Genomic DNA, 25,354 nt, shown 5'->3' with positions numbered 1-25,354 from the left:
TATTTTGAATATAGTCTCATTAAGAGGTCATTACTCGAGTGACATGCTATTCAGAGTTGATCAGTATTATTCAGAATTATCATAAACTAGTGACATTATGTGGGACTGGTAATACATTTTTTTGGTAGCAATGCATTGCGTTGGGATCGATAATTAATTGCTGAGGCATAATACTTTTTGCTTTTGACCTATTGCTGCAAATGAGGATAGGTAACGTCATTCGTCATGAGTCAGCTGTAGCAAGATTATGTAACAACGCAGTACATGTGATCACATTTATAAATGATAAACACAAATGGGTAAAAAATATAAAAATGCAAGTACTAGAACAGGTATAATAAGTAACAGGTTTAGTAAGTGTCATGAAAAACTTCTCCTGGAAAAAATACAAAAACGGATTATTGACCTGAAAGAAGAAACGCACACTATGCTGAAAAGTAGTGAACTTCGAATTAACAAGTAGTGAAATGTGTATAAAATGTGTTCCATAGCTGTCCTTTCCAAAACTTTCCGTCATCCTACTATGCAATGTAACACCTGCTGTCAAAGCAAACCGCAACAAATACTTAAATAACTACGTGGCATAAAGAAAAAAAAACTTCATTATCCATATCATCATAACTTCACCATTATCATCACCTGTAAAGAAAAACTTCATTATTCATAATACCATTTCCTTCATCATTATTCATCAGTATTCACTATCATCTGCAAAAAATCACTTCATTACTCATTACCTAACTATTCCTTATCTCTAGCATATTTCATCACTAAAAATAAGATGTGTAGTTCTCTCTGACAGCCTGCATCAATCACCTTGTATTCTGAAAGAAAAAATTAGTTAAGACTGCTATTCTGTGATGAGTATAGTATAGTCTTGTTAATGCTTGTTAATCCTGATCCCTTTACTCTTCCTCATAAAGTTATTGCATCTCCTTTCGTTTATTCCGTAGGTGAAATTCCCATTTATGTTAAATTTATTTCTTAGAATCATCATTCCTTTCTGAAATTGATGAACAAAGATTAATGTCTTGCATTTAAATCCTATACCCACTAAATAATGACTGGTTTATGGTGACACAATTAACCATACAGCATAACATGACAGAAAACGTAATATGTCCAAGACATTGACAGTGTTCGGATGCGAAAAAATGTACACAGAATAATACAATGCAGTAGCAAAAAAAAATGTGAAACAGTCACGATGTTGAGATGTCATAAGGCAAAAAAAAAAAAAAAATGTCAAAGTCGACTGGTGTGTGTTATATCTTAACTATTTCATAGTGCATACAAACAAAACTGGAGTACAGTCATATACACAAAAAAATGGAAAATGTGCACGGTCTGATGTGTAACGACAAGAAAAGCGACCTGCTAACCTTACCTTGCCGGGCACTTGCCAAGAAAAAATATACGATAATCATCAATAAGTAGTCACATAAATATAATTGCAGAAATAGTCGTAAATGTGTAAATTCATCTGGAAAAATATGCACGGTCTGATGTGTGACGACAAGAAAAGCGACCTGCTAACCTTACCTTGCCGGGCACTTGCCAAGAAAAAAAAATACGATAATCATCAATAAGTAGTCAGGTGAATTAATTGCATTAGTAAATGGCATCATAGTGTGTTGAATCATACAGTGGTTTCACTCAATAAACGGTTTAATGTTTGAGATATGGTGATTGCCTTTCGATTTTCTGGTTCTCAAAGTTTCGACGTGTACAACATTGGGGTGAGGGATACTGCGAATCCGATACGGACCTGCGTATAGAAGTTCAAATTTACTGCACTTACCTTTTAATTTGCTGGATAAATAGTGTGTACGTACTAATATCTTCTGTCCAACGTGAAAGTCGCGGCGTGTACAAACCTGTTTTTGCTGTCTTCTCCGGCGCTCTGCGGCACGTTTGATGTTGTTCAGCGCAATGTCAATTATTTCGTGGTGTCGTAGGCGACGATTTTTGGGGAATTCTATTAATTCTTTAATTTTGTTCGGTGGTTCAACGTTTTTCAGTATAACAGTCGGAGATAGCATAGTGGATTCATTTGGAATGGAATTAATTACATCTTGGAATGAGAGTATGTGTGTATCCCAATCAATATGTCTTTTGTGGCAGTATATTCTGCACAGTTTACCAATTTCCTTCATTAATCTTTCACAAGGGTTCGAAGAAGCGTGGTACTTGGATATATAGATCGGAGAAATGTTTCTAGCTCGTAACATGCGTGTCCATACACTACTACGAAATTGAGATCCATTATCAGAAATTACTTTCATTACATGCCCTACATGAAATAGAAAATGTTTTACAAATGCTTTCGAAACAGTTTTAGCAGTAGCTTTGCGTAACGGAGTGAAAGTAACAAATTTTGAAGTGAGCTCAACAGCGACAAAAATGTAGCAAAAACCTCTGTTAGTTCTCGGAATCGGACCAAAAATATCTACTGCGGCCATGTGTCTTAATTTCACAGGTATAATGGGATATAAAGGAGGAATATGTGAAGTGGTGTCTGATTTAGCTTTCTGGCAAATTTTACAAGACGCTAAAACTCGTCGTATACGTTTTTCCATGTTGGTAAAATAACAGTTCTGTCTCAGTATAAGAAAACATTTTCGTGCTCCGTAATGTGCGTAACTTAAATGAGTGTACCAAATTAGTTTGTTAACCAGTTCGTCAGGAATGCATAATAACCAAATGTTGCTGTCAGGATGAGAGCGGCGAAACAGAATGTCATTGCGTACAGTGTAGTGGTTCCTAATCGTAACATTTTTCCTATCTTGCCAAAGGTGTTTAATTTCTTTCCACACATTGTCCTTATTTTGTTCTTGTGCTATGTCCTGTAATGACGATGAAATAAAATTTTCAAATGCAACCTGCTGAATGTACATGACACTGAAATTTGCTTTGCAGAAGTTGGTTGCTACGTCTTGCTGATTGTTACTGAGAGAACGCGATAGTGCGTCTGCTATAACATTTTGCGTACCGGGAATGTGAACTATTGTAAAATTAAATTCCTGTAAATATAGTTTCCATCTGCTTAACCTGTCGTGAGTGAATTTAGCTGAAAGTAAAAATTGTATCGCTCTATGGTCTGTGTAGACGGTGGTATGTCTGCCGTAAAGAAAGTGCCTAAATCTCGTGAAAGCCCATACAACACATAATGTTTCAAGTTCTGTGACGGAATAATTTCGTTCAGCAGGTGACAAAATGCGACTTGCAAATGCGATGTTTTTAATTACTGTAGAACCATCTTTTTCTATTTCCTGGAAAATGTGTACGCCTAAAGCGGTGTTGGAACTGTCGGTAGCAATGGAAAAATTTCTAGTAAGATCTGGATGCGATAAAAGTGGTGCATTCAACAAAGCATGTTTCAGGTTCATGAATTCAGAGTGTGCTTGCTTATCCCAAGACCAAATACTGTTTTTACCTGTTAATTGGCATAGTCTAGGCGTGTCTAAAGCAGAATGATGAATAAATTTACGAAAAAAGTTAATTAAGCCCAAAAAACTGCGTAATTGCTTCTTCGTCGTAGGAACAGTAATATCACGTAGAGCTTGAAGTTTTTCCGGATCAGGTGCAATGCCTTCTGCTGAAATTACGTGTCCAAGAAATTTTATAGAAGTTTTGCCAAAGTGCGATTTACTGAGGTTAACTGTGAGTCCTTGTGCATGAAAAGTTTGTAACAGTTGTTCAAGAATCATATTGTGTTCAGACCAGTTAGCTTCTGCGATAAGAATATCGTCTACATACGTCGTAATTCTGTCTTTAAGTTCTGTCGGAAGTATTGTGTTCAAACCGCGAATAAAAGCTGCAGAAGAAATAGTTAAGCCGAACGGTAGTTTGCAAAATTGATAACAGTCGCCGAAACAGAGAAAAGCTGTATATTTTCTACAATTCGGATGAAGTTGAATTTGCCAAAATCCCGATTTCAAATCTAATGTGGAATAAATAGCTGTACCGTGAAATTTCTGTAAAAGTTCCTCTAATGTCTGTGGTCGATCTGTTTCATTAATAATAATGTCATTAATGTGACGTGAATCAAGTACAAGGCGAAGTGAGCCATCTTTTTTCTTAACAATATGTAGCGGGTTTATGTACGGACTAACTGCTGGTTCTATAATTCCTTGGTCGAGCATATCCTGCAATTCTTTTTTAACCTGTTCTCTGTGAATGTATGGAATAGGATAATGCTTTGCTTTAAATGTGTCATGCGGTTTGACTTGAAATTCATACATAAAGCCGGACATAGTACCAGGAATGTTGTCAAAAACTGGAGCTTGCTGTAAAAGAATTTTGTGTAATTGCGTTCGTTCGTCGTCTGTAATTGCACTACTCTCTTTAACTTTATCGGAAATCATTTGTATTACGTCGTAGTCCATTTCGTCTGGAGTATTATAGTTGTGTACGTACGTATCCGTTAACAATGTGGGATTACAGTCTATGTCACGTGTTGCGGAAATGACCTCTGTGCGGTTAATTGTTTGTTCTTCCGCAGATAATGAGTGCTGAAATTCTAAAGCAAGTTGTACATTTTCATCCTTTAACATTAAATAAGAATTCTGAAAATCAATGACTGCTTCGTGTTGTACCAGAAAATTCGTGCCTAAAATAACGTCTGTTGTCAATAAAGGAACAATCCAAAAATTAGAGTGAAATGTGTGACCTGCGATACAAAATGATAAATGTGTCTGTAATTTAACGTCTACTCCTTTACTCGATACTGCTCCTTTCACTTTTGTTTTGCCTAAAGGTAATGTCGGATAAGTATTCTCTTTGTTGCACTCATTAAAAGTCTCCTCATTTATTACTGATATAGGTGATCCGGAATCAATTACTGCTGAGAATTTCGATGAACCAATTTTAATTTCGATAACAGGATGTGAAATGGTTTTCTGAATAACTGGTCTTTCCTGTAAAAGAGTGTCTCTGATGTCGTCAAAAGTAATTACATTTTCGTGAACAACATTTTGCGTGTCTAAGGTAGTGCTTGTATTATTGCAAGATGCGTCCTGTACATTATCTAGTCAGATTCTATCTGACGTGTTATTATTATTAGGAGGATTCTGTGGCATTTCGACTATTTGAACTGTCCTATTACTTCTTCCAGGCGTGTTACGCTCTGGATGGTACCTACTGTCGGGTTCATTCATGAGAATATGTTCTTGCGTATGATTTTGCTGTTGGTATGACCGACTGTTGTTAGACGTTCGCTGAAAATTGTCTTCATTATTTTTACGTCTGCCGTAATAGTCATTCCTATACGGTGCATTACGATAGGAATTGAAATACTGTCTTCTTTGTACGTAGTTGTTTCCTTGCTGACGTACGTTACTATTTGTTGGACCAGGGACTATGCGTCCACGCGGCGAAACATTAAAGCCTGGTTGACCTTGTGTATTCCATTGTTGGTTAGGTATCCTAATCGGCTGGTTTTGATGTTGTTGTTGTGAAACACCTCTATTGTTACTAAAGTGTTGTTCCTGTTGCTGAAAATTTTGACGGTATTGATAATTAGAATTTTGCCTGTTATTAAATTTCTGGTAGTTATAGTTCCTAAAGCGTCTGTTATCTTTCCGATTGAAATTACGTCCCTGATCATAATTGCAGTACTGTTGTTGACCTTGGTTGTTACTCGAAAAGTTTTTGTTTACAAAAGAATAATCGGATTGCTGTACTTCCAAGAGCTGTAAAAGATCTCTGAATGCTGAAATGTTTTCTTTTTGCTGGCCCGTTAGAAGTGACACTCGTAATGACCGTGGTAATTTAGAGATGCATAGTTGTATAAGTGCGGATTCACTGTACGGTTCACTTAGGTACTGGTTTTGTTGTACCATGTGCTCAAAAAATTGCGTTACACTGGGAAAATTTGAGTTTTCATAGTTTGGCAAACTAATTAGTTGATCTTTAATTCCGCGCTGTGTCGTCTTCGACCAGTACGCTGACAGAAAAGCATTCTGAAATTCCTCTACCGAGTAACACTGTCTCGCGATCGGTCTCATACGAGTTGCCGGTTCGCCTTCCAAAAAACTGCAAATAAATTCAAGTTTATGTGTTACAGGCCAAGTCGGTGGAAGAGCAAAGCTAAACTGTTGAATCCAATCCAGTGGGTGAATCTGCGTTCTATCGTTTTTAAATATTTTGAACTTTCTTACTGACAGAAAATGTTTATAGTCGAAATTATCATCTCTGTGTAATGAAACAGGTTCAGGATCGTAAGAGAATCTATTGAACTGCGGTTGATCGGAATCTAAGTCCCGTACTCTCTGTAGATTACCCAAATTATACGCGCTGCGTGAGTCTGACACATGTTCATAAAGTGGCGTCTGTTGTGGTATGTTATTAACTGACATGTTTTTCATCTCTGTTACTTCTTGTTGTAAATTTGATAACTTCCGACGTAACGTGTTGTTAGATGAATCGATTTCATTAATTGTCAGCTGTAAATTTTGAAATTCAGGTGTTTGGATAAAAGAAACCGGTGCAGTATCGTCTGATTTATTGTCATTAGTATTTTCGATAACATCAATACGACTGGCCAATTCATCACATTTTTCAGTCAGTATTTTAACCTGATCATCGGTTTTAGAATCAGACGCATTAATCTGTTTTTGCAACTTGCGCGTAGTTTCGCTCAGTTTTTTAACATCAGCTTTGATGACATCGCAATCCTGTGTTAGATCTAGTTGTTCGAATCTATCTGTCACTGTTTGAATATTTACTGTGTGTGTATCCGTTTTTGCTTTAAGATCAGAAATTTCATCCCGTAATTCCGCGTTCAATTGTTCTATGGTATTAATTTTGTCGGACACTGTAGTAATATTATTGTCTACATACGTCTTCGCTTTCGCGAATATTTTACGTTTGTCCTCTTGTCTCTGTGCAGTGATTGTTTCCATGACTTGTCGTTTTACTTTGTTTTGATCTTGAATAAATCTGCGGAAACGCGTATTACTGTTCTGTATGTGCTGACTAAAGCGCTCGTTAATCTGAGTGTTCTGCTGTTCGAATTTCGCGTCTATCTTTGCGTCCATAGTGCGCGAAAGTTCTACCGTCATTGCTTTAAACTCGTCCCGTAATTGTGCAGCTTTTTCAGAGCATTGTTTAGCGACTCCGCTAATTTCGTCTCTGAGTGTTTCTGTTGCGACTGTTTGCATTTCTCTTAATTCTTGCGCAACAGATTTGATTTCTTCGCTATTTTTTCGTGAACAAGCCTCAATTTCCACGCGCAACTGTTCCTTAGTGTCATGGCACTGCGCGGCAACGTCTCTAATTTGTTCACTAAGTTTGTCTTGTTTTTTGTCATTATTGTCAAGTTTTTCGTTAATTTTATTAAATTTTTTATCCTGTTCACTAAATTGTTGTTTGAAATTGTTGTTTATTTTCTCACTTTGCTGTTGTATCAAACTTGTCATAATTCGTACCAAGTCAAAATTAGCGTTTATATTCTCTGCGCTGTTTAGTGGTGGATCTGGAATTGTCTCGTTTACTGTAACCATTTGGTTATTCTGTATTGTAGAAAAAGGTTCGCCAGTCAAATGTATACTATCAGTCATTGTTTCGGAATTAAATAAATCTGTCGTACCTTGTGTATCCTCTTCATTTTCATTAGACAAATTTGTCTGTTCGTTACTTGGGTTTTCCAAATCGGGTGTGTTAAGCTCTGCAGCGCTCATTACAATAGAGCGCTCCGCGTCATCAATTGTCGTCAAGTTAACAGATGAGACAATTGAGTTCGTTTGTTCATCATTAAGGTGAAAGTCCTCATTAGTGGTTGGAATGCACTGATTGTTAGTGAACGCAGGATTGACATCATTACGTTGCGTATCACAATTACTATCGGTCACGTTGTTTAAGTCGGTAATTTCATTCACAATACTTCGCGATACACTATTCACAGTCTTTCGCGGCATTTTTACAATAGTCAAAATTTTTCACAAAACAAATCAACACAATGCAAAAGCAACACACAAATACAACAAAGCAACAAATTGCCGTTGACCTGTAGAGAGAAAGCCACAATATTATTAAAAGCGTTGCGCCAAATCCTAATTATCTAAGCAAATAAGAGCAGATATCTGACTGTCGCTCAAAAGACTCTCAACGAAATACGATCCTGGACTGGGTGTCGCCAAGTGTAACCTCCCCACCGCAATTTTTAAAAGAAAGAAAATTGACAATACTTAATAGAAATGTGGAGGCAAGTGTAACCTCCCCACAAAAATTTTAAAAGAAAATAACGATACTAATTAGAAATGCTGATGGACATGGCTCTATGCGTAACCTGCCCACAATGAAATGTACTGACAATGGCAACAAAATGTAAAATTCGCAATCTGACTCAAATATAAATTCTTCACAAAATTTAAAGTCCGTTCAGTGACAAGAAAATACAATTAAACCGAAATATCGGTCTTTGGCCCTGTGTAAAACAATCAGAATTAAAGTCTTACCTCAGAATAAATGGATGTCACATATCTGCTCTTGTTGTTGCGCACCGCTTGGAGGAACTGCATTGCAAATAATAATATTCTCTTTTTTTGTGATTTTAGTGGAATTTTTCTTCAAAAGAAGTGGAATGAAATGGGAAGTGCAACGAGATCTTTAGTTCAAAAAAATTAAACTTTTGAGAAAATGCTTTTGAAATAAAAAATTATTATTGGGAGACTTGTTGGAGAATAATTACAATAAATAAAATTTTTCATTATCTAATGATTATATTAATTAACAGTATACCTTATTCCTCATCTTGACCATTGTTGCCGACCGCCTACATCACACAACCGCACTGGGCTGCTACTACTGACCGACCGCTCTGCATGACGACTACAGACTGAGTACTGCTCTCAACTAGACAGAGCTACAGACTCGCAACGACTGACTGACTGCTACTTTGCATAGCGACAACTAACTCGCAAAGACTACTACTGACTGAGAACTGCTCGCAACACTCGCGCGGTCAAGCGCATACTCTCTGGTCACAGATGCTACAATGCCTCGCCATCGCTGCTGCGTTACATACGTGTTTCACACTGTCAACTACATTCCCCTACCACTGTATCCCGGTCTTTCTCTCACATTGCCACTGTTTCCATCCATCTTTATATACCACTGTCTACTGTCGTCCAGTATTTGTGATCTTTCTGTCTGTTTCACACTGCGACTGTCTCTTTCTCTTTCTGCATAAAAAACCCGAATACGTTTGCATGCCAACATTTCTGGGATAATTTTAAAGGTGTTGAAGAACGCAGAATGAGGCACCTGGTACCCCACTTTTCAAAATCTCGTAAACAGCAGCTTATTTTTTTATTATTCTCCGATAGGGGCAATTTTCCTCTGCTTCCCTTTTCCCTGCCACAGCAGGATATGTCACTCATATGAAAACAAATTAACAGGTCAGTAAAATTTTGGTCTTCTAGTTATGCGAAATCTGAAATAATGCAAAACTTATTTTTTCATCGTCAGACAGGCTTAACATGCACAAATATTTTGCATATCCTTCAATGCTACTAGGCCAACAGCGCTGTTGCTGGTGTAACACCGATTCCCGTCAGACGATCGAAATAAAGCCCTGTCAGGCTTGGCTGTCACTTGGCTTGGGTCACCATGCTGGTCGACCCAGTGCTGTTGACAAGCTGAGTGCACTCATGCTTTGGGAGACCAATTGAGGATCTTCTTGACTGAGAAGTAGCAGCACCGGTCACGAAAACTGAGAACGGCTTGGAGAGTGGTGTGCTGACAACATGCCCATCCGTATCCGCATCTGGTGACGCCTACGGGCAGAGGAAGACACGGCGTCCTGTCGCTACCGCTGGGCCTTCAAGGTCAGTTCGGACGGTGTTGTTTTGTTTGTTTGATACTACCACAATTTTGTAAAAAACAGTACAAGAATTATTGGTACTTCCAGGAGACCCTTGAAATCCACTGTAGACAGCATCACGTCCAGATTGAGCAATCTGATTTCCTCCATTTGCCTAAGCAGGAGAAAGTACTTAGACCATGTACTTGAGGATAATGACACTAAGAGATTTCTTCCGCTTTATATACAAATGGTCTCTAGCCCAAGTGCTATGCAAAACTCTTGATCCTACCTTTCTGTTGCCAATAGAACCAGATGTATGAGCTCCGGAAGTGTCATGTTTTTTGGAGCGATGTTTTAGAACTTATTATCTAGTGCATGCTGTCACATGTGTTCAATTATGGAAAGTACTAGAATCATGGACAGTTCTATGCTCGTGCATTTAATCTTTTTGGAGACCAAAATATCTGCTCTATGGGAATCAGTATGAATTCAGATAGCAATTATCTAATGATATCCCTATTTCTGGGCTCCCTGAGAAGTAGGAGATAATAGGTAAGAGTCACCAAGTTGAGGTCGTGTTCCTTCACTTCCGAAAGACGTTCAAGACAGTTCTACCCTGTTACTCAGTGGACAAAATTTGATCTGTCCAAATATCGGACCAAATTTTTGTTCGGGTCAGAATTTTTGTGATATAGAACTCAACACGTCACTCTTGGCAGAGTGAATAGAATGTATAATTACCTTAGTGTGTGCTCCAGGTCCACTATACACACAAATTATCTGACAAACTACGATGGGATTTCTGTGACGCTCCTTGTACATGATGCCGTTGCAGACAGGGTAGCCTCAGTACCCAAAAACCGTGGAGAACTGCAGCAAGACCTACGCATGGTGGACGCTTGGTACAGGGACTGGCAGCTCAACCTCGACAAGAGTAAGTGTTATGGCACTACGCATCAACAGGACGCCGTGCGGTGTAGCTGCGTGATCTGATGTGAATTGCCACAGCTCGCCCTGCTCCTCCCATCGGAGTTTCGAGTCCTCCCCCGGACATAGGTGTGTGTGTGTGTGTGTGTGTGTGTGTGTTGTCCTTACTGTAAGTTAGTTTAAGTTACATTAAGCAGTGTGAAAGTATAGGGACCGGTGACCTCAGCAGTTCATTCCCATACGAACTTACCACAAATTAAAATCAACAGGAGGAAACATCCATTACTCAGAATACCCGAAATATTCATTGCGAGAGTATACAGCAAGTGTCTTGATATTTTAAAAAAATTGTATCGTTTACTTTGCGGTCTAAGCAGAAAATTATTTACAGTATAACTATTTCTGATAATATTCTATCATCTGCAGACCAGTAGGACACCACTGAGAACATTCAGTTCCGTAATTGTTGTGTAGGCATACGGAGTTTCTTGCGCAACAATATGGAACTAGACGGTCAAATGTGACCAAAAAGAGTCACACCGTAAAAAAATGTGCTACTGAGACGGAAAAATAAATGCTACAATTTTTTTAAACATTCATTATTGTTTGGCTACATAACTGACGATCAATCTTGGTAACAGGAAAACGGTAAAATACCTCGGAGTAAGTGTCAGGGACGATATGAAGTAGTACTTGATGTAGGATTCCTTGGAGTAATGATAAGAAAACATAATTTAGGCACGAAATAAGCAGCTTACCAATTCTCGTTCTACAAATTCTAGTAGACTGCTCAATAGATTGGAACACGTGAGAATAGTAGAAAAGATACTGAAGGCCAAAAAACGAGAACTGGATTACGTTACAAACGCCTCTTCAACTTCATTCATTTATAACGATGCAGCTCTTATCTGCAGCTTTCGTTATAAAATAAACACAGTAAATTACGCTACAGATCACGATGTCAGCTGTGAAAAATTCTCTTCAACTCTCGTGTGGTAGTATGTATGTGTGGTAGTAAAGTATGAAGAAGAGCAGATAGAAGAGGTTGACAGTCTTAAATTCCTGAGATTACAACTTGATAGTAAATTCAGTTGGGACGAGCACACCATGGAACTGCACAAACGTCTTAACAAATCTGTATTTGCAATTCGAGTGTTAGCTGACATAGGCGCCATAAAAATAAAAAAGCTTGCGTACTTTGCCTACTTTCATTCCATAATGTCATATGGTATAATATTTTGGGGTAACTCTTCAAGTCAAACAAAAGTTTTCAGAGTCCAAAAGCGTGTAATACGTATTATTTGTGGAGTAAATTCACGGACGTCCTATAGAAACCTCTTCAAAGAAATGGGTATACTAACTACTGCGTCTCAGTATATTTACTCCTTAATGAAATTTGTCCTAAATAATATGTCTCTTTTTCCAACAAACAGCACAGTTCATACATACAATACCAGGAACAAAAATGATCTGCACAAGGACTTAAAAGCACTTACTTCAGTTCAAAAAGGGGTCCACTACTCAGGAACACTCACCTTCAATAATTTGCCAGTAAACATAAAAAATTTAGTTACAAATAAAGTTCAGTTTAAAAGGAGCCTGAAAGACTTACTAGCGGCCAACTCCTTCTACACCCTTGACGAACGTTTTAATAGAAACAAATTATGTATTGTAGCTATTCATACTATTAGTATTGTTATTTCAGCTTATATGACACTTTCCACATCCACGAGGATCTCCTCAGCACCTAAGCAAGGATCTATGGAACGAAAAACTAATCTAATCTAAGTAGGACGACAGGAGTGACAGGAAGAAACTTCGTTTAAACGGATGATGAAATTTTTTAAAGTTTTCTTGCCAACGATGCCATCCTACGTTATCCGTCACCTGTTGTGCTGAGCTGTGTTTCCAGCAAAACGTATGTCCCTGCGACAAGGCTTTCGAATTTTTGTTTGCGATGGAGATCACTCGTTTTGCTCGGATGTCAGCAGCAAGAGCGATCTTCTTCGCATCTGCTTCCTCTGTTCCGGCAAGACAAGCATCTATCTTCGCCTCCATTCCGAGTTTGCGTGCATCACAAAGTTTTGCCCCAAACTCGTCCATGCGTTCGCTAATCTGCTCCTTTAATGTGATCACCTCATGCTCTCTTTATCGTTCCAATTCTTCTGCCACCTCCTTTCGTTTTCTTTCTAATACTTCTGCCCCTTGTTTCGTTTTCTTTCTAATTCTTCTGTCTGCTTCTTCAGCTGCCCTAGGAGAGCGATGACTGGATCAGGTTACACTTAATAATGCGTGCCAGCCATTGGCGAACCAACCCGTGATTACCGAGTGCAGCTGCATTGGTGTCGCACAGTGTGTCTGCCTTCTATCACCTTTCCCGAATTTCTACTCGTTGTTATTACGGCTAAATGGCTATGGTTGTCTCCATCATCAGACTCGTAACCACTGTTAATTCCCTGTTCCGATCCTGCATCATCTATCGGTACCGAATGCCTATCGTATGTGTTTGGGCCTGACTGCTCCATTGGAAACCCGTCGAACTTATCACCAGAAGGGTTGACATCAGCGTTATTAGCGTCTTACATGGTGTTTCCTGAGTCCACTGGACTTTGGCCAATTAAATAAAAAGGATTCAAGCGTGAAAAGAAAAACATGGACGTAATTATGTACTAATTACTGTTATCACAGGAAACCAAGGGAGAAAATTCGATCCTGGAAGGGTCACCAATATGCAAGCTAGCCTATGGTGGCAGCAGTTCTCCATCTGCCAAACAACTAAAAATTTACAACCACAATACCAAAGAGGTGCCACGTCTATCAATAGTGCAAGGAAATCTGACATTCGTAAATAGTGGCCCCTGTGTGAATCGCCTAATAAGTTGTCTAACTTGACATAAAACTAATTTAAAGCCTTCAAACACAAAACAAAATAAATGACATCATAGAGAATGAGAATGGGTGTCATTGATAAATTACTACCAAGGACCATGATACTACAAATATATTTATTAACTTATATCCAGGTCAAGAGAGAACAAACATACAAACAGTAACTTCAACTGTATAAAATTCCATTGACATGAACTCAGGCTGGTTGTCAATAGAGTCGGGGAACCTAACAGGAATTTATGTGTAGATCAGACTGGCTACTGTGGGTGGAAGAATGCCTGTCTAGGCAAGCGATTGTAATGTCTCTTGCAGCGGTCTCTCCACGATATTTTCAGAAATTTTATAAATTATATAACTCAGTACATATCTCGAAATATCTCTTCTTATCTTACCCATTATCAATGCAAAGTAGTTTCAAGCCCAATTATTCCTTGGAGCGTCCATTTACTCCATGGAATAGCTTCTCTGCTATCTATGTTTTCTCTTAGGAAAAAGAATAGAGGACTTCTTGCCGATTAGTCGTGAAAGAGGGATGTATACGTATGTATTGTTGAGCTAGTCGCCATCTTGATGAGAGTCTGTATGAGAAGGAATTTAATACATGAACTAACTAAAGTAAGTGTGTTCGCGTATTATTTAACGGATTATTATCATTGACAGTGTCTGCTTACTACGCTGTGTTGCACGGGATCAGTGGGGAACGTCTGATTTACACTGGACGAACCTGCCGTTTTGCATGCTCAAGATATCCAGTTACTTCAAATAAATAGGCTAACACGGTCTTAGTAGCAGATCTCCGGTCTTCCCCATGTGATCACCGAAAGTTGATAATTATTACAATTGTTTCCAGGAGATCGACTGACAATTTTCGTCGCACCGAGACTTCGAAATTGCTTCACTGCCTTATGGAATTTAAGTTAAGCTTAATTTAATCAGGATAGAACAGTATTGAACTGTGTGAATGTGATAAGCCTGCTTTGTCAATGAAAATTCCCTTAATATACTCATGTTTTTTACTATCCTGATCAGTGAAGCTAAATCAGGCCGGTGTGAGAGAGGTTTTTAAATTTTAGATCCCATACAAAAAATATATTAAACGATGTCGTCAAAATACATAGGTTGGAACTTAAATAGTGGCAACACAGCTGTGGAGACACTATGCAATGGAATCTACTATTGTAGCTGACAGCACACATTGTTGACATAGCTCCCTTACCTCCGAACAAATGGACTCGCCCGTCCCACGTCACTGGCGTGTGCACAATCGAGGGAAACACAGTCGCTTGTGGCGAGCGGTCTAACGTAACAGTGTCACTATGTTTTCGAAACAGGAACAACGGAGTTGGATCGAGATTGAATGTGCCAGAAGTCGTACAGCGCGACAGTGTCATCAAGGTCATTAAAAGGCTTGCAAGGAATGGGCATTGCCGTACAGAACAGTGACACGTTGGATAAAAACCTTCAACGAAGGTCGGCAAACTGTGGCAGACATGCATCGGGCAGACCGTCCTAGCGTCTCTGAAGAAGTGCGTGCTGTTGCCGCGTTAGTGGACAGTGATCGACGCCATACGTTTCGTGAGCTCGCCGACGAAACCGGATTAGCACATACGACTGTGCTTCGCATCCTGAAGGAATGCCTGGGCATGCGAAAAATTGCATCGTGATGGGTCCCGCATGACTTGACGGAAACACAGATAAGGGTGCGTTTCGATGCCTCTCAGACGCACTTGGAACGCAATGAGTGCGAAGGAGAGGCTTTCTTACGCCGTATCATAACACTGGATGCGACATGGGCCACATCGGATGAGCCAAAACTGAAAGGCCAATCCAACGCATTTTGTCATTATGGGTCGCGGCGAAAGTCGAAAGTGCGGCAGAGCCCCACTATCGTGAAAATTATTCAGATTCTGGTGTACGACTCAGATGATGTTATCCTAACGCATTACGTTTCTCCACGGCAGTCCGTCACTGCACAGTATTACTATTCATTTTTGGAGCATCACCTGCGAACAGCTTTGCGTTAGAATTGGCGACACTTTCTGCACAACCCACCCATCATTTTGCATAACGATGTATGGGTGCATACAGCGTAAGCCATGGTAGCTCTATTCGGTCGATGGGACTGAGAAGCACTGTACCATCCACCATACTCCCCGGACTTAAGTCCTTGTGACCTTGATGTGACTCCAAAGGTGAAGGAACCACTTCGTGGCATTCGCTTCCGAACTGTTCCAGAGATTCGACAGGCAGTAGACCGCTCCATTCACACCATCAACAGAACAGGCTCTGCTAACGGTATACTACGCCTTCCACATCGCTGGCAAGTGGTTCTGCACAATGCTGGTGACTACATTGAAGGACAGTAACTCGTGGAAACATGTAACTCTTTTGTATCGGTTGTGAATAATAGTTGCCACTATTTAAGTTCCATCCCACGTATAATTAAAGATGCAAATGGACACTGGGAGTGGCTACTGCGAGTATAAGGCTGCTATATAAAAAGTAGGCTCTGAGAACGACTGATAAGCTTCTGAATTTGCCGTAGCTGCACAAGTTTACTGATATAGCCGGTGAAAGACGAGATGCTGTCATCTGTGTGCAGGCGCTCCCGAAGCTGCTAGGTTCAGTGGCGGATCGTACTGTGGGTGATGAACCCAAGTCCGCTGGTGATTGTCACACATCTGCAAAAATATACCGTTTTGCCCTGGAGTCCGCAGGTGTATACAACTAACTGCCCTCTCCATAGAAACAGAAGAGCTCTAGGAACTGTGCTGGTAGAGAGGCAACTTAGAGAGGCAACTCCCTCTCTCCCATTGCTCAAAACCTTTCCCGAAAAACAGCCCTTCCCCCAATGTTCTTAAAGAAACCTATCGCAGCCCAGCAGTGGTTAAGGTGCCAATCATGTATATACCAAGGAGACCCGATCTTCCTCAGCCAATCAATGCAATGCAGTACACATTCTGTTCTCTTCAAAAAAGCAGCAGACAATGCCTGGAGGTCCTGTAGCCAAACCCCCAACACATTTCACAAGATGAGGGAAGCTTCTTAGTGAAAACAAGCTCCGTCTCATCCATAAATCGATTTATTGGTTAGGCCGGCGCCATGATGTCTAGCGCTGCCAGTTTCTAATGAGGTGTCATTTCGCATTCAGCCACGGCTTTCCCACCCTCTTGCTTGGCTGCCAGCGGAACAAGGTACACCGCCAGAATGGTTGCCAATGAACCACAGCCCTGCAGGGCCCACCGCCAGTTTCAGTGACTACAAAGGCAGGCTAGCAATGAGAAGGTTCTGCGAACTCGCCTGCTGCTCGGGGAAAGTTCTAAAGCTGCACCCAATTCAACGGTCACCTCCAGCATCCAAAAATCTGTCTCTATAGCTGAGTTGAATTCTACTACTGCTACTCAAGTCACGCAAGTAGTGTGAGATCGCTCAGCGTTTTACCCTAACGCTAATAGTCCATCAGATTACAAGCAATCTTGGTAAATTTAGATACACGAAAGGCGAATGAAATTGTACGACAGTCACCGAAATAAAATGAGAGGGGAAGTGCCTGACAGGTATTACCACGGCATTGGCCTGCCCGTAAGGCACCGCCATCTTTCAACATCACGTCAGTCCATCCTACTGTCAAGAGTATTGCTGTGCAGAATGGATAGTTACCAGAGAGGACTGACAGAAAACGCAGTAAAAGTGCAAGAAGCACTGCTCGTCTCGTGTCGTGATGAAATAGAGGAGAGAGTTTTACCGCTATACATGCGGGTAGTCATGGCTATCATTAAAACAAACGGTGTCTTTCATTCTATGTTCTCTTTTTAAGAAAATTAGAAACGCATCGGTCTAAAGCCAGCCTATCGGTTCCACCTTCATTAATTGTACTAGTCACCTACTCAAGACACAGCGAAATTTCCCCCTTTCTGTGTTAGAACAATGTGGGTCTTGATATGCAAATAAACATTATATGATGATTACAGATGTTACATTTTTCCTCTAACAACTTAACCCATACAGTCACATTAATGCGGCCTTCTGTTAAAAACACAGATAAACGCCTTTTGCGGCGTAGGTAGCTGGCAGATGTGTGGGAAGAGAGTCAGTGGGGTTCTGTGAGGTACCGACAGGGATATGAAGCCATGCCGCCTCCTCTGCCTGGCCTGCTGTGTTAGGTTTCTCGCTTTAGGTTCCATGGCGCTAACAGAGATGTGGTCCCACAGATTCGCGATTGGGTTTAAATTCGGGTAGCCTGGTGAACAGGGGAGTACAGTAAACTGATCCTGCTGCTCTTCCAACCACGTACATACACTGCGTGCTGAGTGACACGTTGTACATGGTCTGCAAGGATAGGGGCAGAAGCGTAGGTTCCCTTGATAATTTGTTTAAAGTGAAACTTTAAGAAATAGGCTCAAGTAATAATAAACTGTACGGAAGAGAGATGTTTGCCAACGATTGGTGTACTTTTGTGTTAATCTACTGTGTCTTCCAGGATGACGAGATCACTCAGGGAATGCCACAAAAACATTCCCCATACCGTAGGGCCCACTTATCTGGTCTGAATTCTTCTGACGATCGCTGCAGGCTGTTTGCACTCAGGCGCTTCGAGCCATACACGCGTAATGCCATCAGTCCGATGGAGCATAAAACGCGATTCATCTTAAAAGACCACCTGGCTCCTCTCAGTGAACTCCAGTTGGGTACTGGCCTGCAAATTACAGCCTTCGTCTCCGATGAACGGCGTTCAGAATGGGTTTATGAACCAGCTACCTCCCAGGTGGTCTGAAACTTGCTTCTTTTACAGAAATGTTCCCCACGATGTTTCCTAATCCCAACAGAAAAAGGTTGCCATCATTTCCAATCTGAAATCGTGTACTTAATTTACTTGAATGACTTCATGAGGTAAATACCAGTTTACTTTCTTCTTTTCCCCGCAGACTTCACCACTTAGTGTCAGTCGGCAGTTTCATTATATGGATTTCCAGTTCCGATGTCAGCTTATCGCCAGTATGTGAGAGAGTTGACTATTACGATAGCTTATCATGTGGTGTTCCTGCAGTGGAATATTTTATAATACACAATGGTCTAAGCTTCCAATCATTGCATTAAGTATTTAGAGGTAAACCTCTTTATCCATGTACCTACTATTAATTTCAACAACAACCACACCCACGACTCATTTGATGGGGCTGAGGGGGAACGAAACAATTCCCTATTCAGTCCGTTTCCACTGTGCGCAGTTTACCAAATACATCTGAGTCGGAGGAGGTTCGAGTCCTCCCTCGGGCATGGGTGTGTGTGTTTGTCCTTAGGATAATTTAGGTTAAGTAGTGTGTAAGCTTAGGACTGACGACCTTAGCAGTTAAGTCCCATAAGATTTCACACACATTTGAACATTTTTTTTTTTTTTGAGTCGGAGGAGGGCGATAAACATATCGATCAAGTTCTTTCGATTTGGCTCAAAGGCCCTGTTTCTGTTTAGCCATAGCCCAGTGACGTAGTGAAACTATTAATAAACAGCTTTCTCCTGTAATTTTGTCATATGATGACATGGTAGATACCGTGGCTGTTGTTTGAAGATAAATGTTGATGGTGTTAGACAGCAACCAGACACAAATTTACACACTTAGCATAAAGGAACTGAAAGTAAATTGCTGTCCTAACACCATCAACATTTAGCTTTCTCCTGTCTGGAAGATTTTGTTCTCTCCCAGTTACATAGAACAGGATCACCATCTCAATAAAATAAATCAGAATTCTCTCGGAGTAGCTTAGGTGCTCATTTTCCTCATTCGCTGTTCGAGTATGCAATGGTAGAGACGCAGTCTGAAAAGAGTTTCTCGCACCCCCTGCCATGCATGAAAGACGTTGTAGACTTAAGGGAATCGAAACCAGAACGGGGCCTACTGCACTATGTTGCTTTATCCACTGAATTTATGAGCGCGTCTTTCTTAATAAGAAAGGCACTACGCAGTTACTGGAACATAACACATGCACTGCACTCTCTATGGGACATGTTGATATCTCGTTTTCGGTAAGCTATCAGAATTACTCGTCACACTTGCTGGATTAATAGTTCAGATTGTTATAAAGCTTCAGCATAGATATCAATGTCTTATCACTCTCTATATCGGACAAATCCGTGCGGGAATTCTATGGCAGCAAAATAATATCAGATACAAGAGCTGCTGTCAAGTCACAGCTTTTACTTTAGATACACTTTTCATGTTTCTGTGGTGAAGAGCAGAGTACGAATAAGTTTATGTGGCTCTTTAAGATTTTGTGAGTTGTTTCCATTCCTTCAGTTAAAAATATTTCTTATTATTATTCCTTATGTGGCCAACGGCCTTGCTGCAGATGTAATACCAGTTCCCGTTCTATCACCGAAGTTAAGAGCTGTCGGGCCTGGCTAGCTCTTTGATGGGTCACCATTAGTGTCTGCCAAGCTCTGTTGGCAAGCGGGCTGCACCCAGCTCTTGTGAGGCCAATTGAGGAGCTACTTGGCTGAGGAGGAGCGGCTCCAGTCACAGAAGCTGACACCGACTGGAAGTGCGGAGTGCTGATCACGTGAACTCCCCAAGCCGCCTTCAGCTGAGGAGAACACGGCGATCGGTAAGTAGCATTGGGCCGTCTGAAGCCAGTTCGGACCCAGTTTTTAGCATTTTTTACGTACAGTAGTTCGATAGTCTCATCACTTATAAGTTGCTCTGCACACTCTTCTCGTAGTTCTATCTTGTCCTTGCCGTCTGATTGTCAGAATATAATTGTAGGAGGCATTAGAAGCATCAAATACCAGACGGAAAGAGAATTAGTATTTACCATCTCATCACTGACGAGGTTATTGGAGATGCAGCACAATCTTCAGACAGGGAAGGATGGGGAATTAAACTGGCTTTTTCCATTTCAGAGAAACCCTCCTGGCCATAAGCCGTCTGGAAAAGTCACATGAAAAGTAATTCTACATGGCTGAATAAGGATCTTACCCATCGTTTACCCGGATGCGAGTCCAGTGTCCGACAATTACGCCCCTTCGATAACTGAGTCTTTCGAAATTTTGTCTCAGAATACTAAAACACATACATATAGCCACATAGGGATTAAAGCCACATAGGGATTATCTGTTTCTCAGGCCATGGACCAAAGCCTTCAATGTTGCCTAACTGAAGGGATATATAAAAGGTGTAATATTGTTACTGACTTCAGAAGGCCCAGACTTTTATTCGTCGATGATGAATTGATATGTCAGATTTAGAGTATGAGCTATATTGTTTGAGCAAAGTCATATCTGACATAACTACTAATAATTTTCTAGTATATAAAAATGAGTGGAGGAATGCTCCTACTGGAGAGACCACATCCTACGTTCCTAAGAAGTTTCAGTATTTTTCCGAGGTATTTTTCCACGCTCCTGTGCTACTTTGAAAATGCAACTTACCTTTCACCCCCAGCATCCCCTAACTATAACTCGCTCCACTCCAATTTGCCCATTCTCACTCTCTCATTCAATTCCAACTTATTGTCATTACCTCCTTGTATCTCTATGTCATTGGCTCCCATGTCATGCCTACAGTCTCCTTAGATCTCTCCTACTACTACTGTCTCTTCTTACTTCCCTGTCTCCCTTTTGCTCTCTGGTACTGTTACCATTTCGTTATTTCTTTCCTGCTGATGCTGACTATTTCACTGTCACTCTCCCTGTCTTCCTCATTGTCATTGTCATAGACTATGTCTCTCATTACAATTGCCGGCCGCGGTGGTCTAGCGGTTCTAGGCGCTCAGTCCGGAGCCGCGCGACTGCTACGGTCGCAGGTTCGAATCCTGCCTCGGGCATGGATGTGTGTGATGTCCTTAGGTTAGTTACGTTTAAGTAGTTCTAAATTCTAGGGGACTGATGACCATAGATGTTGAGTCCCATAGTGCTCAGAGCCATCTCATTATAATTGGCTACCTCCCACTTCCACTTTCTCCTTCTATTTATTGCTCTCCCACTGGCACTGTTTCCTTCACCCTTTTCCTAACGCTGTACTGTCACTGTCAACTACATTCCACTGCCACTGTATCCCAGTCATTCTCTCACACTGCCACTGTTTCTATCCATCTTTATACACCACTGTCTACTGTCGTCCAGTATTTGCTATCTTTCTGTCTGTTTTACACTGCGACTGTCTCCCTCTCTCTCTGCATAAAAAACCCGAATACGTCTGTATACCAACATTTCTGGGATAATTTGAAGGTGTTGAAGAACGCAGACTGAGGCAGCTGGTACCCCACTTTTCAAAATCTCTTAAACAGGAACATATTGTTTCTTATATTCTCGTATAGGAGCAATTTTCCGCTGCTTCCCTTTTCAGTGCCACAGCAGGATACGTCACTCATATAGAAACGACTTTATAGGTCAGTAAAATATTGATCGTTTACTTATGTGAAATCTGAAATAATGCAAAACTCAATTTTCATCGTCAGACAGGCTTAACGTGCACAAATATTTTGCATATGCTTCAGTACTACTAGATCAACGGCGCTGCTGCAGGTGTAACACCGATTCCGGTTGGATCATCGAAATAAAGCCCTGTCAGGCTTGGCTAACACTTGGCTGGGTTACCATGCAAGTCAGCACAGTGCTGTTGCAAAGCGGTCTACACTCAGCCCTTGGGAGGGCAATTGAGGATCTACTTGACTGAGAAGGAGCAACACCGGTCAGGAAAACTGAGAACGGCTTGGAGAGTGGTGTGCTGACAACATGGCCCACCATATCCGCATCCGGTGACGCCTAAGGACTGCGGAAGACACGGCGGCCTCTCGCTCCCGTTGGGCCTTCGAGGTCAGTTCGGACGGTGTTCTTTTGGTTGTTCTATACTACTCCAATGTTGAAGAAACAGAACAAGAATTATAGGTACTTTCAGAAGACCCTTAAGATCCACTGTAGACTGCATCACACCCATAGTGAGCCATCTGATTTGCTCCATTTGCCTAAGCAGGAGGAAGTACTTAGACCGTGTACTTGAGGATAGTGACGCTAAGACACTTCTGCTGTTGGATATGCAAACGGTCCCTAGCCCAAGGGCTATGCAAAACACTTGACCCTACCTTTGTATTGCCAATAGAACCCGATGTTTGAGCTCCGGAAGAATCATGATTTTTGTGCGGTGTTTTAGAACGTATAATGTAGCGCATACTGTCACATGTTTTCAATTATGGAAAGTAATAGAATCATGGACAGTTGTATGCTCGTGCATTTAATCTTTTTGAAGACCAAAATATCTACTCTATGGGAATCAGTATGAATTCAGAAAGCAACTATCTAATGATATCCCTATTTCTGTGGTACCTGAGAATTATGAGAAAATAGGTAACGGTCCCCAAGTTGATGACGTTTTCATTCACTTCCGAAAGGCATTCAACACAGTCCTACACTATTACTCAGTGATCAAAATTTGATCTGTCGAAATATCGGCCCAATGCTTGTTCGGGTCAGAATTTTTGTAATATAGAACTCAACACATCACTCTTGGCAGAGTGAATGGAATGTATAATTACCTTAGTGTGTGCTCCAGGTCCACTATACACACAAATTATCTGACAAACTACGATGGGATTTCTGTGACGCTCCTTGTACATGATGCCGTTGCAGACAGGGTAGCCTCAGTACCCAAAAACTGTGGAGAACTGCAGCAAGACCTACGCATGGTGGACGCTTGGTACAGGGACTGGCAGCTCAACCTCGACAAGAGTAAGTGTTATGGCACTACGCATCAACAGGACGCCGTGCGGTGTAGCCGCGTGATCTGATGTGAATTGCCACAGCTCGCCCTGCTCCTCCCATCGAAGTTTCGAGTCCTCCCTCATGCAAAGGTGTGTGTGTGTGTGTGTGTGTGTGTGTGTGTGTGTGTTGTCCTTACTGTAAGTTAGTTTAAGTTACATTAAGCAGTGTGAAAGTATAGGGACCGGTGACCTCAGCAGTTTGGTCCCATAGGAACTTAACACAAATTAAAATCAATAGGAGGAAACATCCATTACTCAGAATACCCGAAATATCCGTTGCAAGAAGATACAGCAAGTGTCTTGACATTTAAAAAATGTATTGTTTATTCTGCCGTCTCAGCTGCATATTATTTGCAGTATGACTGTTTACGATAACATTCTATCATCTGCAGACCAGTAGGACAAGACTGAGAACATTCAGTTCCGTAATTGTTGTGTAGGCATGACGAGTTTCTTCCGCAACAATATGGGTCTAAACGATCAAATGTGACCAAACCGAGTTACACCGTAAAAAAATGTGCTACTGACACGGAAAAATAAATGCTACAATTTTGATAAACATTCATTATTGTTTGGCTACATGACTGACGATCAATCTTGGTAACAGGAAAACGGTAAAATACCTCGGAGTAAGTGTCAGGGACGATATGAAGTAGTACTTGATGTAGGATTCATTGGAGTAATGATAAGAAAACATAATTTAGGCACGAAATAAGCAGCTTACCAATTCTCGTTCTACAAATTCTAGTGGACTACTCAATAGATTGGAACACGTGAGAATAGTAGAAAAGATACTGAAGGCCAAAAAACGAGAACTGGATTACGTTACAAACGCCTCTTCAACTTCATTCATTTATAACGATGCAGCTCTTATCTGCAGCTTTCGTTATAAAATAAACACAGTAAATTACGCTACAGATCACGATGTCAGCTGTGAAAAATTCTCTTCAACTCTCGTTTGGTAGTACGTATGTGTGGTAGTAAAGTATGAAGAAGAGCAGATAGAAGAGGTTGACAGTCTTACATTCCTGAGATTACAACTTGATAGTAAATTCAGTTGCGACGAGCACACCACGGAACTGCACAAACGTCTTAACAAATCTGTATTTGCAATTCGAGTGTTAGCTGACATAGGCGCCATAAAAATGAAAAATCTTGCATACTTTGCCTACTTTCATTCCATAATGTAATATAACTCTTCAAGTCAAACAAAAGTTTTCAGAGTCCAAAAGCGTGTAATACGTATTATTTGTGGAGCAAATTCACGGACGTCCTCTAGAAACCTCTTCAAAGAAATGGGTATACTAACTACTCCGTCTCAGTATATTTACTCCTTAATGAAATTTGTCCTAAATAATATGTCTCTTTTTCCAACAAACAGCACAGTTCATACATACAATACCAGGAATAAAAATGATCTGCACAAGGACTTAAAAGCACTTACTTCAGTTCAAAAAGGGGTCCACTACTCAGGAACACTCATCTTCAATAATTTGCCAGTAAACATAAAAAATTTACTTACAAATAAAGATCAGTTTAAAAGGAGCCTGAAAGACTTACTAGCGGCCAACACCTTCTACACACTTGACGAACGTTTCAATAGAAACAAATTATGTATTGTATATATTCATACTATTAGTATTGTTATTTCAGCTTATATGACACTTTCCACATCCACGAGGATCTCCTCAGCACCTAAGCAAGGATCTATGGAACGAAAAACTAATCTAATCTAAGTAGGACGACAGGAGTGACAGGAAGAAACTTCGTTTAAACGGATGATGAAATTTTTTAAAGTTTTCTTGCCAACGATGCCATCCTACGTTATCCGTCACCTGTTGTGCTGAGCTGTGTTTCCAGCAAAACTTATGTCCCTGCGGCAACGCTTTCGAATTTTTGTTTGCGATGGAGCTCACTCGTTTTGCTCGGATGTCAGCAGCAAGAACCATCATCTTCGCATCTGCTTCCTCTGTTCCGGAA

This window comes from Schistocerca serialis, chromosome 2 (genome assembly GCF_023864345.2).
Source record: "Schistocerca serialis cubense isolate TAMUIC-IGC-003099 chromosome 2, iqSchSeri2.2, whole genome shotgun sequence".
Lineage (NCBI taxonomy): Eukaryota > Metazoa > Arthropoda > Insecta > Orthoptera > Acrididae > Schistocerca > Schistocerca serialis.
Note: the sequence above shows the minus strand (reverse complement) of the source record.